The sequence below is a fragment of the Gouania willdenowi genome, chromosome 19, assembly GCF_900634775.1.
Source record: "Gouania willdenowi chromosome 19, fGouWil2.1, whole genome shotgun sequence".
NCBI classification, from domain to species: Eukaryota; Metazoa; Chordata; class Actinopteri; order Blenniiformes; family Gobiesocidae; genus Gouania; species Gouania willdenowi.
In genome coordinates this window covers 6,831,398-6,852,749 of record NC_041062.1, presented here as the reverse complement: position 1 = coordinate 6,852,749, position 21,352 = coordinate 6,831,398, and the positions used below count along the sequence as shown (strand labels likewise).

Sequence of the window (21,352 nt, the reverse complement as noted above, 5' to 3'; positions counted from 1 at the left end):
GTACAAGTAAAAAGTGACTCAATTAAATACTACTCAAAGTAAAAGTTACTAGTTACGTTTTTTTTTTGGTAATAAATCACTGGTCAAAAGAGATGAAATCTAGCACAATTGGAACTTAATTTATTTTCAACAAAAACATCTGTATAATATAAAAAAGTTTGACAAAATACACAATTTGTTTTTTTTAAATAAAATAACACCAATATATTAAATTTTCTTTTTTTTGTTTTCAAGTATAGCTACATTTATTAATTATTATTTTTTATTTCTTTGTTTAGTGTTTATTCTTTTCATTTGTAATAATTCTCAAGCATCTCTACTAGTATTTATTCTGATTCTGAAAGTGTGCAATTCTTTTTAAATTAAAATAACGGCAATAAATTCAATTAATAATTCAATAAGTTAAAAAAAAAAAAAAAAATCATCAGGCTTTAAGTATAACTAAATTTATGAAATCTAAAACTGTGGTGTGTTACGTTTAATCTGATTGGTCGGCTACGATTTGATGCATTTGATTGTGAAATTACAAAAAATGAAAAAACCGGACAACAATGTCCGTTGATCATTTTAAAACAAAGAATAATAATTTAGTCAGTAATGGTTGGGTGTAGAAATGTAACAAATTACTTTACTTCTTTTAAAACATACTGATTTAGATATAAGTACCCATAAAAACAACTCAATTACAGTAAAATGAATACTTGTAATCCTTTACTTTCACCTCTGTATTGTGTATATATATAAATAATAAGTGCTATTCATGCTGTATTCCACTGTTATCGTCACTTTCAACAGAAAAAAACATGGAGTGTGAAGAAAGACTCTTTACTATAGATTCTTGTATCAAACTAGAAGACAAACAAACTTCACTTCATGCAGTTTTTAACAGTTTATAAGATGTATTATTGATTAAATGGTTGAGCAGATAAAGAGAACAATCAGCCGCTTTTCTGTTTATGAGCCTGTAATCAAGCTTATAACTGTAGAAAACCAAAGTCCCTGTTATTTACATTCAAGTATATAATCTCTCTCTAAAACAACCACAAAAACTGAAATACTGCAGGGTTTGACCAGTAATTATTAGTGGCTACTGTGGCTGATGAAGTGTTTTCTGGACAAAGGTCAGAGAGCCAGAGGACAATAGACAGAGCTTAGGAACAGGTTCATTAGGTCTTTTAAAGGGGAAACGCATTGAGGGCTTTCACAGGTTAATTACAGAGCAACACACTGACAGGAAGTCTAATGGAGTCATGCAAAGCAGACGGGTGGTGCCATTATGATATTTTGCTGACAAATGTATATTCATGTATGCCATCTAAAATGTTCCACCTAGACCAGATGTGTCAAACTCAAGGCCCCGGGGCCAAATTTGGCCCTTTGGAGCATCCAATTTGGCCCACAGGCAAAAGTCAAAATGACAGAGAAAACATGAATCATTGTGTAAATGAAACTCAATAATATTTACAGGGGCTCAGAGTTTACCTGGTGCTTATATCGCATGATTGCAGTCATTTTTAATGTTAAACAGTTGAAAAAAACCTCAAAATTATTACTTAACATTTTCCTTAGTTAACCTTTTGCAAAAGCCCCGCCCCCCTTATTTACTTTTGGGACGTCCGTCATTTTCCTGAGTTGGTCTTGTCGGTTAACCTTGCCTGCAAAATGGATTCTCCTGGTGTTCATAAACATCAGAATCCATCTTGTGCTGTTTTCGCCTTTGCCTTTTGAATCCGAACTGAAACGATTCGAACCAATCATGAGGCAGTGTTGTGGTTTAGGGCGGGACATCTGGGTGTGACGAAGGCAGAAGCGCCGAAGCTAAACAGGCGCATGCGTGATGAGATTCGTCACCTTTACAATAAGTGCTGACTCGGCCACTGGGAGTGAGGCCCAAGGCCAAGACACGCTGACTTGTTAATAATGTATCATGTTTTTCTGCAGTCAGTGCCTTCTCCTCGTCCTTCTCTCTCTGCTCTGTTTCAGGTGTCGTGAAGATGATGATGGTTCACGGCTCAACTAGTCTGAGACACTCTGATGTTCTATCTCTCTATCCTGTTCTGTTGGTCCTTCTGTCCACTAACCCCAACCAGTCGACGCAGATGGCTGCCATCACTGAACCTGTTTCTAAGAGAGATTTCTTCCTGTTAAAAGGGAGTTGTTTCTTCCCACTGTCGCTAAATGCTTGTTCATGTGGATCTTGTGGGGTTTTTTCTTTCTCATTATGATTTTTATATTATGATAAGCCCATTGAGATGACTTTGTTGTAAATTGCATTATACAAATAAAGTTGAATTGAACTGAATTGCTTAAATATTGTCGGTTTCTTTTGTACAATATGATGGCAAAGAAAAGGAGAGTGTTAAATCTGCTATTTGGTGTTTTACAGTAAATAAATTGTTCACATTGTATAAGAAATATTGAGACACCAAATTTAGAAAACAAAAACAGCTATATTATTGCACTACGGTGACATTCTAACCCATACTATCCTTCTTTGTCTTTTCACATTTCTTCCCCCATCATTTCTAATTGCAAGATTTATTCTGTCGTGAAATAATTACATAAAGACTTAATTGAGTAGTCTGTAGCCTTCAGTGAATGAACGTAGGAAACCCTCAAATAAGTCCAAGTGGGAACCGTAGGACGTGTTAAATTACGTTATTTCTACAACAGGAAGCAATGACCCCTGACGGCGTAGCTGCCACTCTCTACAGGAAGTCACACGTCTTATTCCTCTTTGGCCTTATTACCTCCTGGTGATGAGAAGAACGTCTACAAACACAGGCGTACACTTCTCTCTACCCAACATGAGCTCATCATTAGCACATTCATAATTCAGTGTAATGGATTATGTAATTGCTCCATTAATCAGATGAGCCTCCTCAGCATACTTTCCTCTGCATATGTTTAATCATGAAGGATGTCTCTGTTAAATTAAATATTCTGTTTGCAGTAGTCAGTAAGTAGTTTAATGCCAAAAGTTTTTTTTGGTTTTTTTGATAAACTGACAGACAATTATTCTGTAATGAGACATTTTAAATTAATTGACCACTTGTCTACAATATTGTTGACTTATGCCACAGAGCGACCTATCCATGGAGTTTATGTTTTTCAGCCAGTCGGCAACATGGTGAACATTTTTGTTTTGTTTTTATTAGTTGACGAAAATATCAATACATTTTGATATAGTTTGCATTTACGTGTATTTTTCATTTTATTAGTCATAGTTTTGTTATTATCATTTTAAAAAAATGTAAAGGATGAAAATTAGGATAAAAATGTTTAGTAGTATTCTGTATTTTTGTCTCGTCATCCTCGATAAAAAAGGTCAGCTAGAGCAGTGGTTCTCAACCTTGCGGTCAGAACCCTATTTGTGGTCGCGTTACCAGATGCCTTCAAGAAACTAAGAATATTTTTTGAGTTTGATTTTTGCTTATTTCACCCTTTTTCTCTTTTTCTTGCCATATATTTGCTCCTTTTAATGCATTTTTGCCACTTCTCCATCAAATTTCACCAATTCCAAGATATTTTCAGCACTTTTCTAAACCTTTTCCACCACTTTTCCACCTAATGTAGCAAATATTGACCCATTATTGTCACTTTAACCTCTTTTCATCATATTTCATGCTTACTTTTGCTGATTTGTCATGCCCATTATTTGCCAGTTTAAACTAATTGTTGTACTTTATAAATTACGTGACCCCAACCCCCCATTTCTGCCACTTTTAAGCCACACTTTGAACCCTTTTTACCACTTATATTGGCCACTCTAATTTTCAACTTTTAACCAATTTCTGTGGCTTTTAAAATCCCATTTCACCACCTTTTCCACCATTTTTGGTCACTTTAAACCCATTTTATTTCTGATAAAAACAAGGATTTACATCTTTAAGAAGGTGCAAATAATACTAAACCTCCTGGATAACAGATTAGATTGTACAGATAATGTTTTTATTTACACATTTTGTCCTTTTTTGACTTGGAGGAAAAATTTGATATTTTATACCAGTGCTGGTGCATACAGTATATACTCTGAAATAAACCCCACATCCAAATGTGCTTCAGGTAATTGGTCCTTCAGTCACTACCTTCACAAAAACAAGCAACTAAATGGTTTGTTGCTACTGTCAAAATGTTGGCAAAGCTCCACAAAGCTTAAAGCCTCCTGCCAACACCAGCCTGAGCCAAGCGGAGCTACGCGGTGGACAAACGCCCGATAAAAGATGGAAGAAGATTCTTTTTCCATGGCCATGTAATAGTCTGAAAAAATAAACAAGGTCTTACACATTCACATCCTCAGAGTGACATTTAAATAAACAACAGCTATTCCTCTCCTCGATCCCTGTTTTTTTTCTGCACTTCCCCTCTGTGCCCGAGTAATTTGAAGCCGTCACAAACAAAATCCTCCTCACAGACCTTTCCAAAATGTCAGGCTCCATCAAGCGCGTCGACAGCCTCCAAAATAAAATACAAAATCAGGACCTGGCGAACTTTGTCATCGAAACACAACAGCGTGTATGAATATTTATGAGGGTTAGTACATTTACTGCAGGAGGGACTGAGCCACGCATCTGACAGGGACCAAACTTCATATTTTTAAAGATTGTTGTTCAGCACTTTTATTTTATTTTTTTTTTCTTGTGCAAACACAGTGAGAAGAACTACGGGTACAGTTTCCTGGACCCATCCATGACTGCTTCCTTTAATAACATGAAATATCTCTTATCTTGTCAACCAGACACTGCCTGAACACGCCACGTCCTCAATCAAACCCGTTTTACCACCTGTGTAACTATATTGGCTTAAAATGCCAATAGGGTGGGGTGCCGAAACACATTTTAACAACAGTTTCCTGAAGAGAAAACAATCTCAAAGCACAAGACTTGAAAAAAACAGACCATTAAAAAAACACACGTGTGTCAAACTCAAGGCCCAGAAGCCAAATCAGACCCTTTAGAATTTAGAGCATCAAATTTTTCCCGCTCGAGAAAGTAAAAATGATAGAAAACCATGAAACTTTACCAACTAATTCAGTTGTAGATATCTCAGCCCCTCCAAATACAAACATTCAATTAAAATCCACAATATTTGCAGAGCTCAGTTTTCCAGTTCTTGTATCACATGACTGGAGTCATTTTTAATCTGAAATTGTTGAAAGAACTCAAACTTTCTCCAAAATCTGGCAAATTTTCTTCAAATTATTCCACGAAATTAGGAAAATTTAAGTAAAGATCCTGCATGGACCGATATACTCACGTATTTTATCATTTATATATCATATACTGTATACTAGGGGTGTCTCAATCCAATATTGATATAGAGGCAAGAGGAGCTAATCAATTCTTATTCACCAATTCCTCTCCAAATTCGGGATTTGCCCGTCTGCGTACTGTTCGAAATCCTGCTATTTATCTCCAAAATGTCGACTTAGGGTTGATGACGCACCGTGAAAACCCTCTATACTGAACCATGTGACCCGGAAGTGTACTCTCAACCGACGCTAACGGCTATGCTAACGGCAGTTCGGCATGACAAGATCGCTTCTTCCAACTGTGCATCCGAAACGTGTCCTTTTCGCTTTACCTGGTGTTGGCCACAGAACCTCCTCATGGACCTTTCAGAGAATTTAGAGACTCCTAAGTGTTGCAGAGCTAAAGACGTCTCGGAATGTGTAACGCTTCACTTCCGGGTCACGTACTTTGGCAAATCGGTAATGGAGAAAACGAATAAAGGTGTTCGTTTTCCGTTTTTCGTTTTCTGTACCAAAGAAAAAGAGCTTGAATTTGAAAAACAAGGCGTTTTCCGTTTTTTTCATCTTGGTTTTAGAAACAGTGTTTTTTTTTTTACGTTTTTCATGTTTTTGTTACATAATGAAAAACTAATGAACGAATGATGCACAGATTCACTTATGTAGGATTTACTGTTGTTCACTGTAATAGTGTATTACCTTTGCATTTTAAACAATGCAGTTGCGTGGAACCGGTTGACATAACATAGTTAAGTAAAATCAACCTTTCTTTTCTTAGAGTGTAGTCTTCAGTGGCATTTCATGAACTGTCTGCCACTGGCTCAGTGTGCACAAAAGGCACGCAGCATCAATGAGTCAACACGGCTCCAGCCGCAGCTAGAGTGGATACAGACTGCTCAGCCAACAACAGACACGCATCTAAGAGCAGATTAAAAATCTAATTACATTTGGACATGCTGGAGGGATACACATTTTGGAAATAATACTAATAATAGAGCAAAAAAGAAGAAAACCGTAAAAGTTGGCTTTGCGGAAAATTAAGTTTGGGGTTCTTTTCTTCACGAGTGCAGTTTTTGTGAGTCAACTAATCATTTTTAGTACTGAATAGTAATACCCTACGGCCTATGGTTCGTCTCTGTCCCTGTTGTTCCCTCGCATCAAGCACAAGTTCTGAGTCTTTAATATGGCTGCCATGGAGTCAACAGCCATTTAACAACAACGCAATAGTTCCTCACAGCGGTGGTCCGGTGTCACTCACACACCCTGTCGAGTGCAGATGGTACATCATTGTCTGAGATTCACCAAAACATTCTCCTTTCTGAGATGTTTTTACTTTTTCTCTGCCCTCTGTGTCACAGAAACAACACTCGCCCGCTCGCTCGCTCTCGGGGTCTGGGCGGTTATTTTGTAACAGGTCATCTTTAAAGTGACTGGCCACCACCAACCAACCCTAGAGGTGATGTGAGAATGAGTGTGAGCCTCTCACATGTGCCTCAGCGTCCCGTGGCGGGGGACATCTGGAGGAGGCGTTACTGTGTACACAGAAGAAGAGAAGAAGAGTTCAGGCTGGAAAATTTATAAAAACATCATCGTCTTCCAAGGACATCCACTGGCTTTCATTAACACACAAAAGAACAGTGGGAATGATGGGTGAGATTTATCCAGATCGATGTGGTTAATGGAACCATAAGATAGCAGCAGGGATGGGGTCAATTATAAATGTAATCATGTATTTGCCAATTAATAACAAGTATGGCCTAATTATAATTTAAATGGTAGTTCAGATAATTGACTTTGTAATTGAAATTGGAATAGACATTTTATAAAAACTAATTTACAATTTAATTAAAGGCAAAACTGTGGAACTGTGTTAGAGTTCTATGGCGTACACATATGTCGTTAATTATTAAAATATGTTTCATGTCAAGTTTACCTGTTAGTTCTCTTGAGGATCATTTTAACATTTAAAAATAAATAAAATTGAGGGATAAAATGACACAAAAATGCTCAGACTAAAGATATCAATACCAATCAGAGGTGTAAAGAAAGAGTACTGATATACTGTGTTTCCTACTCAAGTAGAAGTACTGGTACTTGGTTGAATTTGCACTCAAGTACAAGAAAGTCATATATAAAATACTCAAGTACGAGCAAAAAGTAGGTCAATTAAATAAAAGTTTCTAGTTACTTTCACCCTTCACGTATATTTTTGTAATAAATCTTGCCATGGTTCCCATGCATACAGTAAACATCTCATGTATAAACAATTGGAACTTAATTTATTTTCCACAAAGGCATCTTTAAAGGGCCCATGTTACGCATAATCAACTTTTCTGTGCTTTAAACATGATAAAAGCGCTATTTGGGCTTCATACACATGCCCAAAAAAATTTGATGTCACGTTCCCACTTTGATGACAAATTTGACACGGCACTGAGCTGGAGAAGCCACGCCTCCAGGAAGCTCTCTGCTGTGATTGACATGTAAACAGACACGCCCACGAAGGTGAGCATGTCAGCGTCCTTCGCGCAGTGCTGTGTATGTATTTTCTACAGTCTACGTATGTACCGGTGAAGGCCCCGCCCCCACGGCTTCTGGCCCTACGTCACCGTGCGGGGAGGAGGAAGTCAGTGTCCTGTCTGTAGACACGCCCACTCATGAATATGCATAAGTAGGCTGCAAATCAGCCTGTTTGAGTGGAGTTGGTCAGAAAGTGACTTTTCAGAGGCTAAAACTCTGGAAAACAGGCGAGTTTGGGAAAATAAACCTCAAATAATATGTTTTTAGGGTTCTTCGAATAAATGGACATGGGTGAAAAATAGTATGGCATGAGACCTTTAAGAAAAAAGTTCGTCGAAATGCATAATTCTTTTTTTAAATAAAATAACACCAATGAATTCAATTCAAAATAAACACAATTCTCAGGTCAATTCATTTTTTGTAGTTTTTAAAACAAAAAATAATAATTTACTCAGTAACGGTTGGTTGTAGAAATGTAACAAATAATTTTACTTCTTTTAAAAAGTACTTAAGTACAAGTAAAATGACAGATTTAGCAAAAAAAAAAAGTACAAACACCCAAAAAAGCAACTCAATTACAGTAATGTGAGTACTTGTAATCCATTACTTTCACCTCTGAGTCCAATATTTTCATGGATAAGGAAGCCTAGCAATGTAACTGAGAGATAAAAAACCTATTAGATGATAGATAATATTTGTTTAGTGTATTTTATATCTGGTTTAAGACATGGCCAGTTATCATGACAGATTACATTTTAAGGGATTATTTATTAAAGGCTGAAATTGAATTTGAACTTTAGTAATTGAGAACAATTGTAATTTATTTCAGGGGCAAAATTATTTTAACTGGAAAAAATGTCACCGTAATCGTAATGGATAATTGATGACGTAATTGTAATTGAAAAATGGCATTGACCCCAACCCTGGTAGTAGTAATCCATCACCTTGTTTGGTTTTATCCAAAAATAACCTATAGTTTGTTTCAGATGCTGCTTCTGTTCACTGCTGAGACCAATTAGAGCCACGTTTGGATGAAAATCACCAGTAATTCGGCGAAGGAGAAAAAAAAAAAAGCTTCCGAACGACCAATTGGCGAGAGGTAGATGTTCATTATGAGCCAGCAGGGGAAGAGAGAAGAGCTTCTTCTTCATAGAGTGTCAGCCATAAACATCCCTCATCATCATCACTGGGTTCTGCCATTTGATCTCACCCCTGGGGGGTTTAGTGCGCCGGGCATCTTCATTCATTCCTTTGCCTTTTCACTGCCTGTTTACTCAGTAATGGACTCTGCCAAGAGAGTTGCTACGAGAAACAAAGTGAAAAAAAAAAAAAAAAAAGCACGGTGCTTTCTGCTGTGGCGATGATTAATGACCGAATAGGAAAACAACTCCAGGTCACCTTCTTTAACAGTGTGATGGATGATCTGATGGAAGGATGTGATAGATTTTCAATGGAGCTGAACCAGAACCTGGATCATAGGTAGGGGTGTACATCGCCATCAATCTGACGATACGATTTGTGTGTCACAATACGATATACATCGCGATATAAATAATTACAAATTTAACCTTTACAAGTACAAAATGGTATGAAATACAATTTATTTAATTTTTCTTTTACTTTCGAGAACAAGTTAATGGTAACTAAGAAAGAAATTAAAACTTGGGGTGTCTGATGATACGATATATCACAATACGATATACATCGCGATATCAATAATTACAAATTTCTTTACAAGTATAAAATGGTATGAAATACATTGTATTTCTTTCTTTTTTTTAACTTGCAAGAACAACTACATGTTGACAAACAGTAATTGAAATCAGTATAAAAAACAAGTGGCATACTTATCAAACTGTCAAATTACATTTTTCAAAATAGTTTAACTTTTGCTTCTACAACAGATTGTGATTCTGTTAAGTTCTTAAATTCTTAAATAAAAGGTAACCACATACATCAATAAAGTGACCAGTAGGGGGTGTGCTTTGCCATGAATCTGCGCGTCATCATACAATATATCTCGATACTAAACAATACGATACACATCATGATATCAAAAATGACAAATTTCACCATTGCAATTACAAAATAGGATGAAATACAATTTATTTCATTTTTTTTTTTTTTTTTTTTTTTTTTTTTACTTGCGAGAACAAATAAATGTAACTAAGAATGAAGTAAAACCTTGGGGTGTGCATTGAAATAAATCTGACAATATGATACGATTCATGATTTGCATGTCACAATACGGTATATCCCGATACTAAACAATACGATATATCACGTTCTCAATAATAATTTTTTTTTTACACCTTTAATCTCAGCTGGAATTGCGTGTGTATCAGCATTTGCAGGTGTCAGTAAGTCGTGAATATGCTGTAATTACCAGAGGACTAAAAATGCATTTAGTTTCACTGTGATGCTTTGATCACCGATCATAAACATGTCACCGATGAGTGTGAAATGTTTGACAAGGGTCTGCAAAGCCCCAGATATCACAGCTCAGGATCAGCTGCATGGATGCCATTTTTTTCCCTTTTTTTCTTCCGTCACAGGCAGTTTACAAGAGTAGAAACGAGGGCTGCCATCTGTCTCACCTCGATGGGGTGCACAGAGGGACATTTTGCACAGTTTTGGCATGCCTGACTTCTCCTAATGGTGCACAAATGTTGACATTACACGAGTGTGGAGACCTTCACTCACTCTGGTAGAGAGAGAGAGAAGGGTTTATTATGTGTAGAAAGGAAGCGATAAGAAGCCTCCATCCTCTCATATGTCTTCTCATATGTCTGACAAACATTTTAAAATAGTGGTTCTCAACCTTTTCAGCCCAAAACCCCCAAAAAAACGGTCCCAGAGACTGAAGACCCCCACTGTACCTGAAGGTGGTTGAACACAGACATGAATGCTGAAGAACAGGTCCACCAATAAGGGGGAATAAAGGGGGGAGCTTTTTGGGGTCCATCCATAAAGTCAGCAAAATGATGGTCCATTGTTCTATGAATCTGTGATAACCACATTTATTTATTTATTTATTTGAATAATATCCACTGTTTTCAAGCAAGTTTATTATTATTTGCACCATAGTATATAGTCATCTTAAAGATGTAAACCCTGGGTTTAATCAGAAATAAAATGGGGTAAAAGTGACCAAAAATGGTGGAAAAGTTGGTGAAATGGGATTTTAAAAACCACAGAAATTGGTTAAAAGTTGCAAATTACAGTAGAAAAAGTGGTAGAATGTGGTAACTAGATAGATATGTCATGTATTCAAGGGTTCAAAGTGTCAATATTGACTTAAAAGTAGGAACGATTGGTTTAAACTGACAAATAATGTGCAAGATAAATCGTGAATGTGGTTAAATTGGCAAAAAAAAAAAGCATGAAATATTGTGAAAAGAGGTTAAAAGTGACAATAATGGGTCAACATGTGTGACATTAGGTGGAAAAGTGTTGGAAAGGATTTATAAGTGCCAAAAATGTATTAAAAGTGGAATGAAAAGGGGATGAAATATGATGAAGAAGTGGCAGAAATGGGAGGAATGTTGCAAAAGGAGCAAAAAATGGCAAGAAAAAGTGATGAAAATAGCTTACAATCTGGCAAGTTTGGTGTAGTTGGAGAAAAAGGGTAAAAATAACTCAAATTGTTCAAAAAATATTCTGTTTCTTGGAGGCATCTAGCGACCCCCTCCCAGTGTTGGTAAAGTCAACAGTAAAGTTTTGTAAATAAATAAAAGTTATCCGATACACACATGCTGAGTAAAGAGTAGATGTGTGCTACATGGTGTTGTTGCAATGTGCTGCAACAACTATGTAACCGCTCACACTTTTATTGAAACCATCCTTCAAACAATCGTTTCAACACTCGTCTAACATTTTAAGTGCATGAGTAAGACTTGTGTTACCGCGTTGAAAACAACTGCCTAAGAAAGTATCTGCTGACAGCTCGGAGAGAAACATTTCAAATAGAGAGCGGCTGGCTCAAAGGAGAGGTGATCGTGAAGACAATTAAATAAAGCTCTTACTGGAAACCAGAGAAAAAGTAGCCTTAGCTGGAAGAAGGCACAGACCACTGAATGTACCTAAAACCAAGGTACCAGTATATTTATTAAAGTTCATGGTCAGTTTTTAACCGTTTTAAAATCTCTGACTATAGATTATATGCCACCCGTTCAAAGGGAAAAATACTATTGGATTTTGTGTGAAATGACTCCAAAATGTTATTTGTGAAACCTTTAATTACCACCAACTCAAGTTTCGCACGATCATCAACCATGCGACGTGTCACCAACAGCAAAACCTGTTTTTATACCAGTGCCTTACGGATTTTAATGTCCTGGTAATAATCTGAACCGCTTGTTCATCACAACACATTAAAAACACAACACTTATTTTCAATCACAGGATAGCACGAGCACTAGACAGACCGTTACACGTAGCAAGAGGTTTTGAACAAGATCAATAGGACATATATCGATTTGTTACACTTTCTGGTGAAAAATAGCAAGTTAATGCGTAATATTGTCGCAGAAAATGCATATTAGGCATTTCCATGTTTTTGTAGGACCTGATTTTAAATGAAGGGAAAGAAATGTACAAAACCAGAATGTCAATTCAGTTTTTTTCGTCTGTTTTCCACAAACATGTAAAATTTGGCGACCCTATTTTATGTACAGCAGTGTTTCAAGAATAAGAGAAAGGGGGTACTTCAGCCAAAAACGTTTGAGAATCACTGATTGTACAGTATATGCAAGTAGATTTGTGTTTTGGTGTTGTTGGATGTCGGAATTGTTGCACAACTCGAGGGTCATTGTCCAGGGAAAGTGACATTGTCTGAAACGTAACCTAGCGCTCGTTCTTTGGCTCCCGTGGGCGAAGTCGTATTAGCACAAAAAAAAAAAAAAAGGTAAGATGTCGTCAGGAATCAGCAGCACCGTAATTAGATTTCCTAATTATTTCCTCACAACTTATTACATTTTCATTTATTGCACATTAATTGATGCGCTCCAGAACTCTCGCGGAATCCGCCAAGGATTTCTCAAAGGCGCGCACAAAAGGCTTTTATTATCTTTAAAGGAGGAAGCAGTCTTTTGGGACGTGAAGTGGCTCTGCTCGATTGTGTATTACATTACGAAACAGACGTAAGTGAAATGAAATTACAACATATCATCAGCTAGTGAAGGATCCTATTGAATAATTAGAGAGCAGAGGCTTTTGTTGTAACGTCAGCCTTGTTCTTTGGGATGTGACAGAAGGGCTTTAACGACGCCCTCATGCAAAGGGAGTATAAAAAAAAAAAACAGCTTCAAGGTTAAACTGTGTGAAGGCCAAATGTTTGGGGAGGGTGGATTAATTTCATGTCCCATAATGTGATTTGCAGTATAGCCTCCTCTCCTGCCCTTGGTTTCTTTGGAGATGCCTGAGCCTGATGAGAGCTGAATTAAGGGAGGGGGTGGGGGTGGGGTTGGGCTGCTGTAACTATCTGCATTTCAAAGTGTTTACAGGGAAACTAAATGAAATTAGGAGAAGTGGTTCATGCTTACAAATTTGCCATCATTCTGGGACCAAAGCCTTATTGCTGATTACAAATTCAGACGTTATTCCTCAGGTGCACGGAGGAGAAAACGAGCTTTCTCACATACATGCAGCAGCCATGCACAAACACATCTACGGTGTAGAGATATTTACATAAAAAGCAGGAGAACACTAGGATGGCTTGAGATCAGCGTGCATCATTAATTACATGGTGGGGCTATAATGGAGGAGCGTGGTAACAACAGATCCTTAGCACTTCTGTAGGTTTCAGCCACTTTATCAGACAGCGTCCCAGTGCAGCTGTATCAACCAGCACAGTTATTTTGAAATGCTTGGTTTGTTGGTGTATCCAACACTATATGGATGTTTTTATTATTATTATTATTATTATTATTATTATTATTATTATTATTATTATTATTATTATTATTATTATTATTATTATCTTGTTATTTTATTTAGTTCTGCACATATTAGTCTCAATACTGTTTATATTTATGTTTATATTTATTTATTTTTTTCCTAGTTGATTGTTATTATTTAATGTTTACACTATTAGAGAGAGCACAGTTCACCAAGTCAAATTCCTCGTGTGTATAACATACATTACTTGGTCAATAAAGTTGTTTCTGATTTCTGATTTTCTGAATTGTTCATTTCTTTTTACCATAAAGACTGAAAAAAATGTACATTGTGTTCACGTAAACTGAGATGCGTAAGAATTTGAAGATCCAAGACACTGTTTTATTTCTTGACGTCAACTTAAACTGTTTTAAGCTGGACATTTTCAGCGTTCGCTCATAGGTTTTCACCTTTGTGCGCAAATACGAGTGAAATAAAGCCGTGTCATGTAAAGCAAACAACTCTTCGGTGTAAATGAGATGAGGAAACAACGCAATGAGAGCATCTACAGACAGTTTCATCACGACAATGACGTCATTGATCAGACTGGCAAATGAAGACATTACAGCCGATCACATTAATTGCATAAAATGCAAAACATCAGCCGATCCGATCGGTGTAAAGCCTATCACAAAGTGTGATGTTTACATTTTAAAACAATGTCAGGCTACAGTGACTACTAGTGAAAAGTTTAAAGCCACCTCAGAATGTTGTCCCGATACAACTTTTTCACTTCCAATAAGGTACAGACATTGCAGCCTTGCATATTTTGCAATTTCAACATTAAAGGTGCAGTTCGCAACTCTCAGATCCCTCTCTCCCCCTCCCTCCCCACTGCTCTCTTGCCCTGCCTCCAAACTTTCCAAAGTCCCTCCCTCAGAGGAGCTAACAAGCTAACGTTAGCCAGACAGCAACATCACAGTAATATAACATGCTCTGTTAAAAGCATATTACTGCAGCGCTTCTCTCTCTCAATGTGCACACAGTACACCAATCTATCAGCAGCAGCAGCAACAACACAGTGTCACTTGCAGCAGCCCACACGGAGGCTGCTGCGCGCACATGAACAACACATGCACTACAGAGTTCTAATGTAACAATTACAAATCAAACATAATGTAAATCAAGCAGAAAAATCACCAATTCCATATTCTACCCCTCCAGACCATACACTGTAAAAAAGATGGCGCTCTAGCTGCGGGAAAGGGGCGGGGACTGTGAGCAACAGCTGTCAGACAGTCCATCAAACACAATCCTGGCTCTGATGGGTTGTTTTTGCTCGGTCGCGGTGCATTCTGGCAATCTGCCAAAGGCTGCAGGAGCAGCAGGGGGCGGGGCTCAATGAGTCTGATTTTTTCACACAAACTACTAGTTTGATGTAAAGCTGTCCTTAAATAGTGACAGTTTTAGCAAATATGACAAAAAGTTTTATAAACTTTTATAAGAGTTGCAGACTGCACCTTTAATGTGCTCCACTTCTAGGTATTAAATTACACATAACGTATATGAGACTGATTTTATCCAAGCATTAAGTGATCTTGCACTTAAATAATCTTACATTTACTTGATATTATGAACAATTGTTATTGTTATTGAGATTAAATATATATAAACAAGGGGAATTTGTAGACTAGCACCATGTGTAGAGGGACTGGCTGAGATATCTACAATTGAATTATTTTCTAATTTACACAATGAAACATGTTTTTCCTGTGATTTTTACTTTCTCCTACAGGCTGAATTAGATGCCCTAGGGGCCGGATTTGGCCCCCAGGTCTTGAGTTGGACACGTGCCCTACATCATCTTGCATTTATAAGTTTCATCCAATGGAAACTATAGCGGTTTGTGTCAGAGAGTGTTGTAAATCTCTTATGGATCTCATCCTTTTGTGCAGCACTAGCACAAGGTCCTACTTATGCCCATGTCTCTAATTATCCTTTACTTGGTGTGGAGCGCCATAGAGCACAATCGCTGCTTCTGTCAATGAATTTAAAGCACAAGGGACGTAAATGATGACGGTAGAAAAAAATGGGATCACTCGTCTCCAGCCGACCTAATTCACTGCACATGCTCAGACGGAGTGTGTGCTAATAAAACAGATACAATAAGCATCAGGAGCAGTGAGCACGTTAAAATGACAAGAAAAAATGCTTCTTAAGCAATCAGTAATTTTACTTGTACTTAAGTACATTTTAAAATTAGTAAAGTAATTCATCACAATTCTAGAAACAACCGTTACTGAGTAAATTATTATTTTTTTTTGTTTTAAAATGATCAACAGTGAAACTACAAAAAAAAAGAAACAACAATCAAATGCATCACATCATAGTCGACTAATCAGATTAAACGTAATGCACGGCACCAAAACAGCAATGAATGGAGGTCATTTTCTCAGTTTTAGAGTTCATAAATTTAGCTATACTGTAAATTTTAGTTTTACGTGTTTTTCTGTTCTTTTTGTTATCTTGTGTGTTTCTCCTTTTTTTGTTGTCATTTTGTATTTTTTTGTTATTTCTTTATATTTTTGTTGTTGTATTGTGTGCACTTTTGGGAGTGTGTTTGTGTATTTCTGTTGTCATTTGTGTTTTAGGAGTCATTTTATCTATTTTGTTGTGGTTTTGTAGTTTTCTGTCATTCTATATAGTTTTGGTGTCGTTTTGTGTGCTTTTCTTTCATTTTTGTGTGGTTTTGGAGTCATTTTGTGTATGTTTGTCGTTGTTTAACGTGTTTTTCTGTTATTTTTGTTGACATTTTGTATTTCCTTTTCATTTGTTTGTGTTTTTGCTGTCGTGTTGTGTGCAGTTTTAGGAGTTTATTTGTTTATTTCTGTTGTAATTTGTGTTTTAGTCGTCATTTTATCTATTTTGTTGTGGTTTTGTGTAGTATTCTGTCATTCTGTGTACTTTTGTATGCTTTTCTCTTGCTTTGTGTGGTTTCGATGTCAAATTATGTTGTAGTAGGACTAATTTTTGTGTATTTTTAAGGTTTTCTATACTTATTCAGTCATTTTTCTGTATTTGTTTGTTTGTCATCTGAGTTTATGCCTTAAATACTGGGGTATTTTTCTGTCATTTTATGTGTTATGTTAAATCATTTTGTGCATTTACCTTTGGGGGCCGCACAAAATTAGACCGAGAGCCGCATGTGGCCCCCGGGCCGACAGTTGCCCATGTCTGTTTTTTTATTTTGAATTAAATTATTTGGTGTTCCAGATTCCTTTTTAAGTTTATACATGAGATATTTACTGTGTAAAAGGGAACCGTGGCAAGATTTATTACCAGAAATGAATGTGGGGGGGTGAAAGTAATGAGTAACTTTTACTTTGAGTGCTATTTAATTGAGCTACTTTTTTTTTTCTTCTACAAGAGTACAATTTTAATCAAGTAACAGTACTTCTACTTGAGTAGAAAATATCAGTATTCTTTACACCTCTGAACATTTCTAAAGGTCAGAACAACACAGAATATTAGCTTTAGCAGCTCCAGTAATGAAGTTGTCACAAAGTTAGTTTTGCACTTAAATGTTCTATTTAAAATCATTTTTAGGGAATCAGTTTATGGTTTTAGAGCCAATTTTTTTTTTTTTCATCAATGGTGCCTTTGGTTGGAGATAATGAGCGCGTTCTGCAGGCGTTCTTCTTTTCAACACAGTCACATCACACACACACACACACACAGGCACTTTTCACAGAAATCTCCACCAATTAAATACACATCTTCAAATTGACCAGAAAGGAACATAAAAGAGCGTGCATTTACTGCTCTGCATGGTGCACTACCCGCTTAGAGGTTTAACCAAAATGTCTTCAACTCGGAGAAATAAAGTCCATCTCAACAGACCTCGAGAAAAAACAGGATGTGCAATCAGCCACTCAGAGGTTTACCAGCTCAGTAGTACAGCGTGCATACATTAGTAGATCCTTAATAAAGACCAGAGTGAATATTAGATCAATACAAAAAAAAGGAGAATTACTTGACTTATATGTTGCCTCGATGATGCTTTACGTTCATTCATACATTCATTCATAGATACATACACATCTCATATTTTGGTATTTCTACTAAATCATGATGTGTCCTATGTAGATTATAGGTTTTAACACGTGACGATAAAACTAAAAATAAACACCAATCAATGACAAAAAAAAAAAAACATCTTCAGCTTCAACATTTTTGAGTTTTTTTTTGATGTTTTCTATACTTTCTCTAATCATCTTATGTGTTTTTGGGGTCATTTGGGGTATTTTTGTAGTCACCACAGACATTGTAACCTGCATCTCAGTCTTTCACTTCCATTCTTAGCTTCGTATCTTCAGGCTAGAATCATAAATATTGAAGTCATTAAAAATATACGGTATAAATCAAGGATATGAGGGGCTCTTACTCTGAGATTTTGCACTACAGTACACTGCTCTTCCACGCATTCAAACATACTGATAAAATACATTAGAAATGGCAAAGTAAACTGCAGTGAGAATTTTAATCCGTGACTTATTGGAGGATGGAGCTCAGCGGGGGGTTCTTCCACGGTGCTTCCGGGGGGGAAGTCGTTTTCATAAATCCCGTCTAATGGCGACTGAAGAGGAACTTTTTAACACAGAACTTATCATGCCGCTGTTATTCACCCATAGAGCAAGAGTCTAGGGATGACGGATGGTTATAAATATTGCACGGGGCTCGCAGAGGTCCCCTCGGAGACGTTCAATTGCCTTGAGTGATAGGGCAGTGCTCAGCAACACAGGGAGGGGAGGGGGGGGGCTCTTCATGGGGTCTGCTAACTGAGACTGTGCCACTTCCTCTGTGCTAATGTGACATAATACGCTACGGTACACAACAATGAGCGTAATGCAAAAAATTAATGCTGAAAAACAGAATTCTGTGTGAATGGTCCTGGGTAAACGCACAAAAGTAAACGCACAAAATGACTTAAAAAGACACAGAAAATGACAAATTAAGCCAAAAACTCAGATGCTGACCACAAAAATACAGAAAAATAACTGAAAAAAAGTATAGAAAACATCAGAAATACACAAAAATAACGCATACAACACAAATTGACTCCAAAACCACACAACTTGAGAGAAAAGCATCCAAAAACCACAACAAAAAGTACACAGAATGACTATACTATATAACTATACTACATATAGAAACACAAATTACAATAGAAACACACAAAATGACTCCCAAAATGGCACACAACTCAACAACAAAAACACAAACAAATAACAAAGATACTGATAAAACACACAAGATAACAAAAATAACAGAAAAAACATGAAAAACAACAACAAAAATACACAAAATGGCTCCTACAACACAAATTTACTCCAAAACCACACAACATGAGAAAAAAAGCAGACAAAACGACAACAAAAGCACACAAGATGACAGAGAACTATACAAAATAGATAAAATGACTCCTAAAACACAAATGACAACAGAAATATACAAATTGGCTCTCAAAACTAAACACAACACGACAACAAAAACGCAAACAAATAAAGAAATGAAAACACGCAAGATAACAAAAATAACAGAAAAAAAGCCTAAAACAACAACAGAAATACACAAAAATGACTCCTACAACACAAAATTGACTCCAAAACCACACAAAATGAGACTAAAGCATACAAAACTAGCGCCTTGCATGGCAGTCCTGTCCCACTGGTGTGTGAATGTGAGAGTGATTGGGTGAATGAGCTGATATGTAAAGCGCTTTGAGACTGTTTCAGTGTGGGGATAAAGCGCTATATCAAATCAAGTCCATTTACCATTTACCATTTACAAAACGACAACAAAAGTACACAGAATAACAGAAAACTTTACAAAACCACAACAAAATACCCAAATTGACTCCCAGAACTGCACACAACATAAAAGCAAAAACAAATAAAGAAATACAAAATGACAACAAAAATACTCAGAAAACACACAAGATAACAAAAATAGGAAAAACACATAAAACAACAACAAAAATACACAAAACGACTCCAAAAAAACATATAAGATGATTAGAAAAATAACAATAAAACAACAACAAAAAACACACAAACCCTTAGTTTTTCTTCTAGTATTAATGTTCCAATTGGTCATTATTCTAACAGACGAATGTTCATACTTGGCCCTCGGATCTGACAAGTCACATTTTTGTGATAAAACTTGCCCATCTCTGGTTTAGTCTATTAACTGTGACACATTTGAAAGATAAAGCAATAAAACATGTGTTAGCAATGACTGAGAACACGCCTGACACGTGAAGAAAGAAGCAACCCTCGGGGGTTAAGACCACATCGTGTCTCCGCCCACTTGTACCTCAGCTTTCTAACTTGGGAGCTCCGTCAACCTCATCTGTCCACCACCATCTTGACTGTTTTCTTGATAATGGCTGACAACGGAGCAGATGTCCAGTCAGGAAACACATCATTCCTTCAGGCAACACACACACACACACACACACACACACGCTGGTAATATGGACCAAAAAAAGAAAGCATCAACAAGGTCACTTGCTTTCTTGCTTCTTCTTGCAGGCATTAAATAATGAGGATTGATTTAAAAAGATCACAAGCTTCCAATAAAGGTCCAAGAACAATGACGGATAATTACAGATTGTTTTAATTAATGAATGAATGATCCCCAAATGAGGAAACCCTTTCATTTGTCATTAACGGAACAAATGTCGTGTTGTCACGAATTTGACAAGTGAATTAATGACTCTAATGATAATGACAAATAACTTAGTGTATGTAATTAACAAGTTAACACAAGGCAATTAGCAGGCAATTCATACTGTGTCTGTAACCTAACAGTGAGTGGATAAACAGAAGAGAGTTTTTATTAATATACAGCCAGATGCCGCTAACGCAATCCTCCTCCCAGTGAATTAGAGCTCTGGGAGATGAACTAATCTGAATAAAATGTCAGAAAAAGTAGGAGCAAAAAATAGGATTGTGATGTTTTCCTTCAAGGCAGAATGGTAGCGCTAAGGATACATGGGTGTAGTTCTGCAAAGGACTTTTCAATGCAATTTAAATGCTTATTTATTTAATGGCTGCACAGGTTTATAGACAGAAAATTAACAGAAAATGTAAAAAAGAAATCTGAACAGTTTTTTATGATTATTTATTTGAAATTAGGAACCAATATGACACGGAAACACCTCACATGCATGTTTTGGGACAATATCATGTATTTACAAGCCCTATTTCTCCAGAAAACAGTTAACAATATGTCTAACAAGTTTAGCAAATGGACAAATATGTCAAATTTTGAGCGTAATTTTGTTCAAAATCTTGTGTCAAGTAATTAGAATTAGGGCTGGGCAACATATCGAGACTTAAGATGTATCAAGATTTCTATTTTGGCAATATAGAAAATTACAATATCGCCTATATTGATATATTTTCATTTTCTGGCTTATTTTGTACAAAGAAATACTGCCTTTAGGAGTCGCTGCATTTACTACTTCTCAAAACAGCATGAAAAAATGAGTTTGATTATTGCTAAATGCATCCTAACTCACTCACACGTGCTGTCCCTTATAGAAGATAAAGCCAAAAAAAAATGTTCATATTGTGCAGCTGTTTATTAATAAATGCGCCTGTGTGGCATTTTGCATCAGCAAATTTAACCCAGAATTGTCTT

The 21,352-nt window shown here is 36.6% G+C and overlaps 1 protein-coding gene across 4 annotated transcripts in view; it reads right to left on the bottom strand.

Moving 5' to 3' along the window:
* The window catches only part of ctbp2l (C-terminal binding protein 2, like), a 144,295-nt gene that overhangs the window by 90,104 nt on the left and 32,839 nt on the right, over positions 1-21,352 (bottom strand). The window contains exon 2 of one of the 4 annotated variants that reach the window (XM_028476131.1): positions 6,735-6,780. The exons of the other annotated variants lie outside the window; for them this stretch is intronic. The gene's annotated coding sequence lies outside the window, so the exon portion shown is untranslated. The remainder of the gene's footprint in view (positions 1-6,734; positions 6,781-21,352) is intronic. 4 annotated transcript variants of the gene reach the window in all.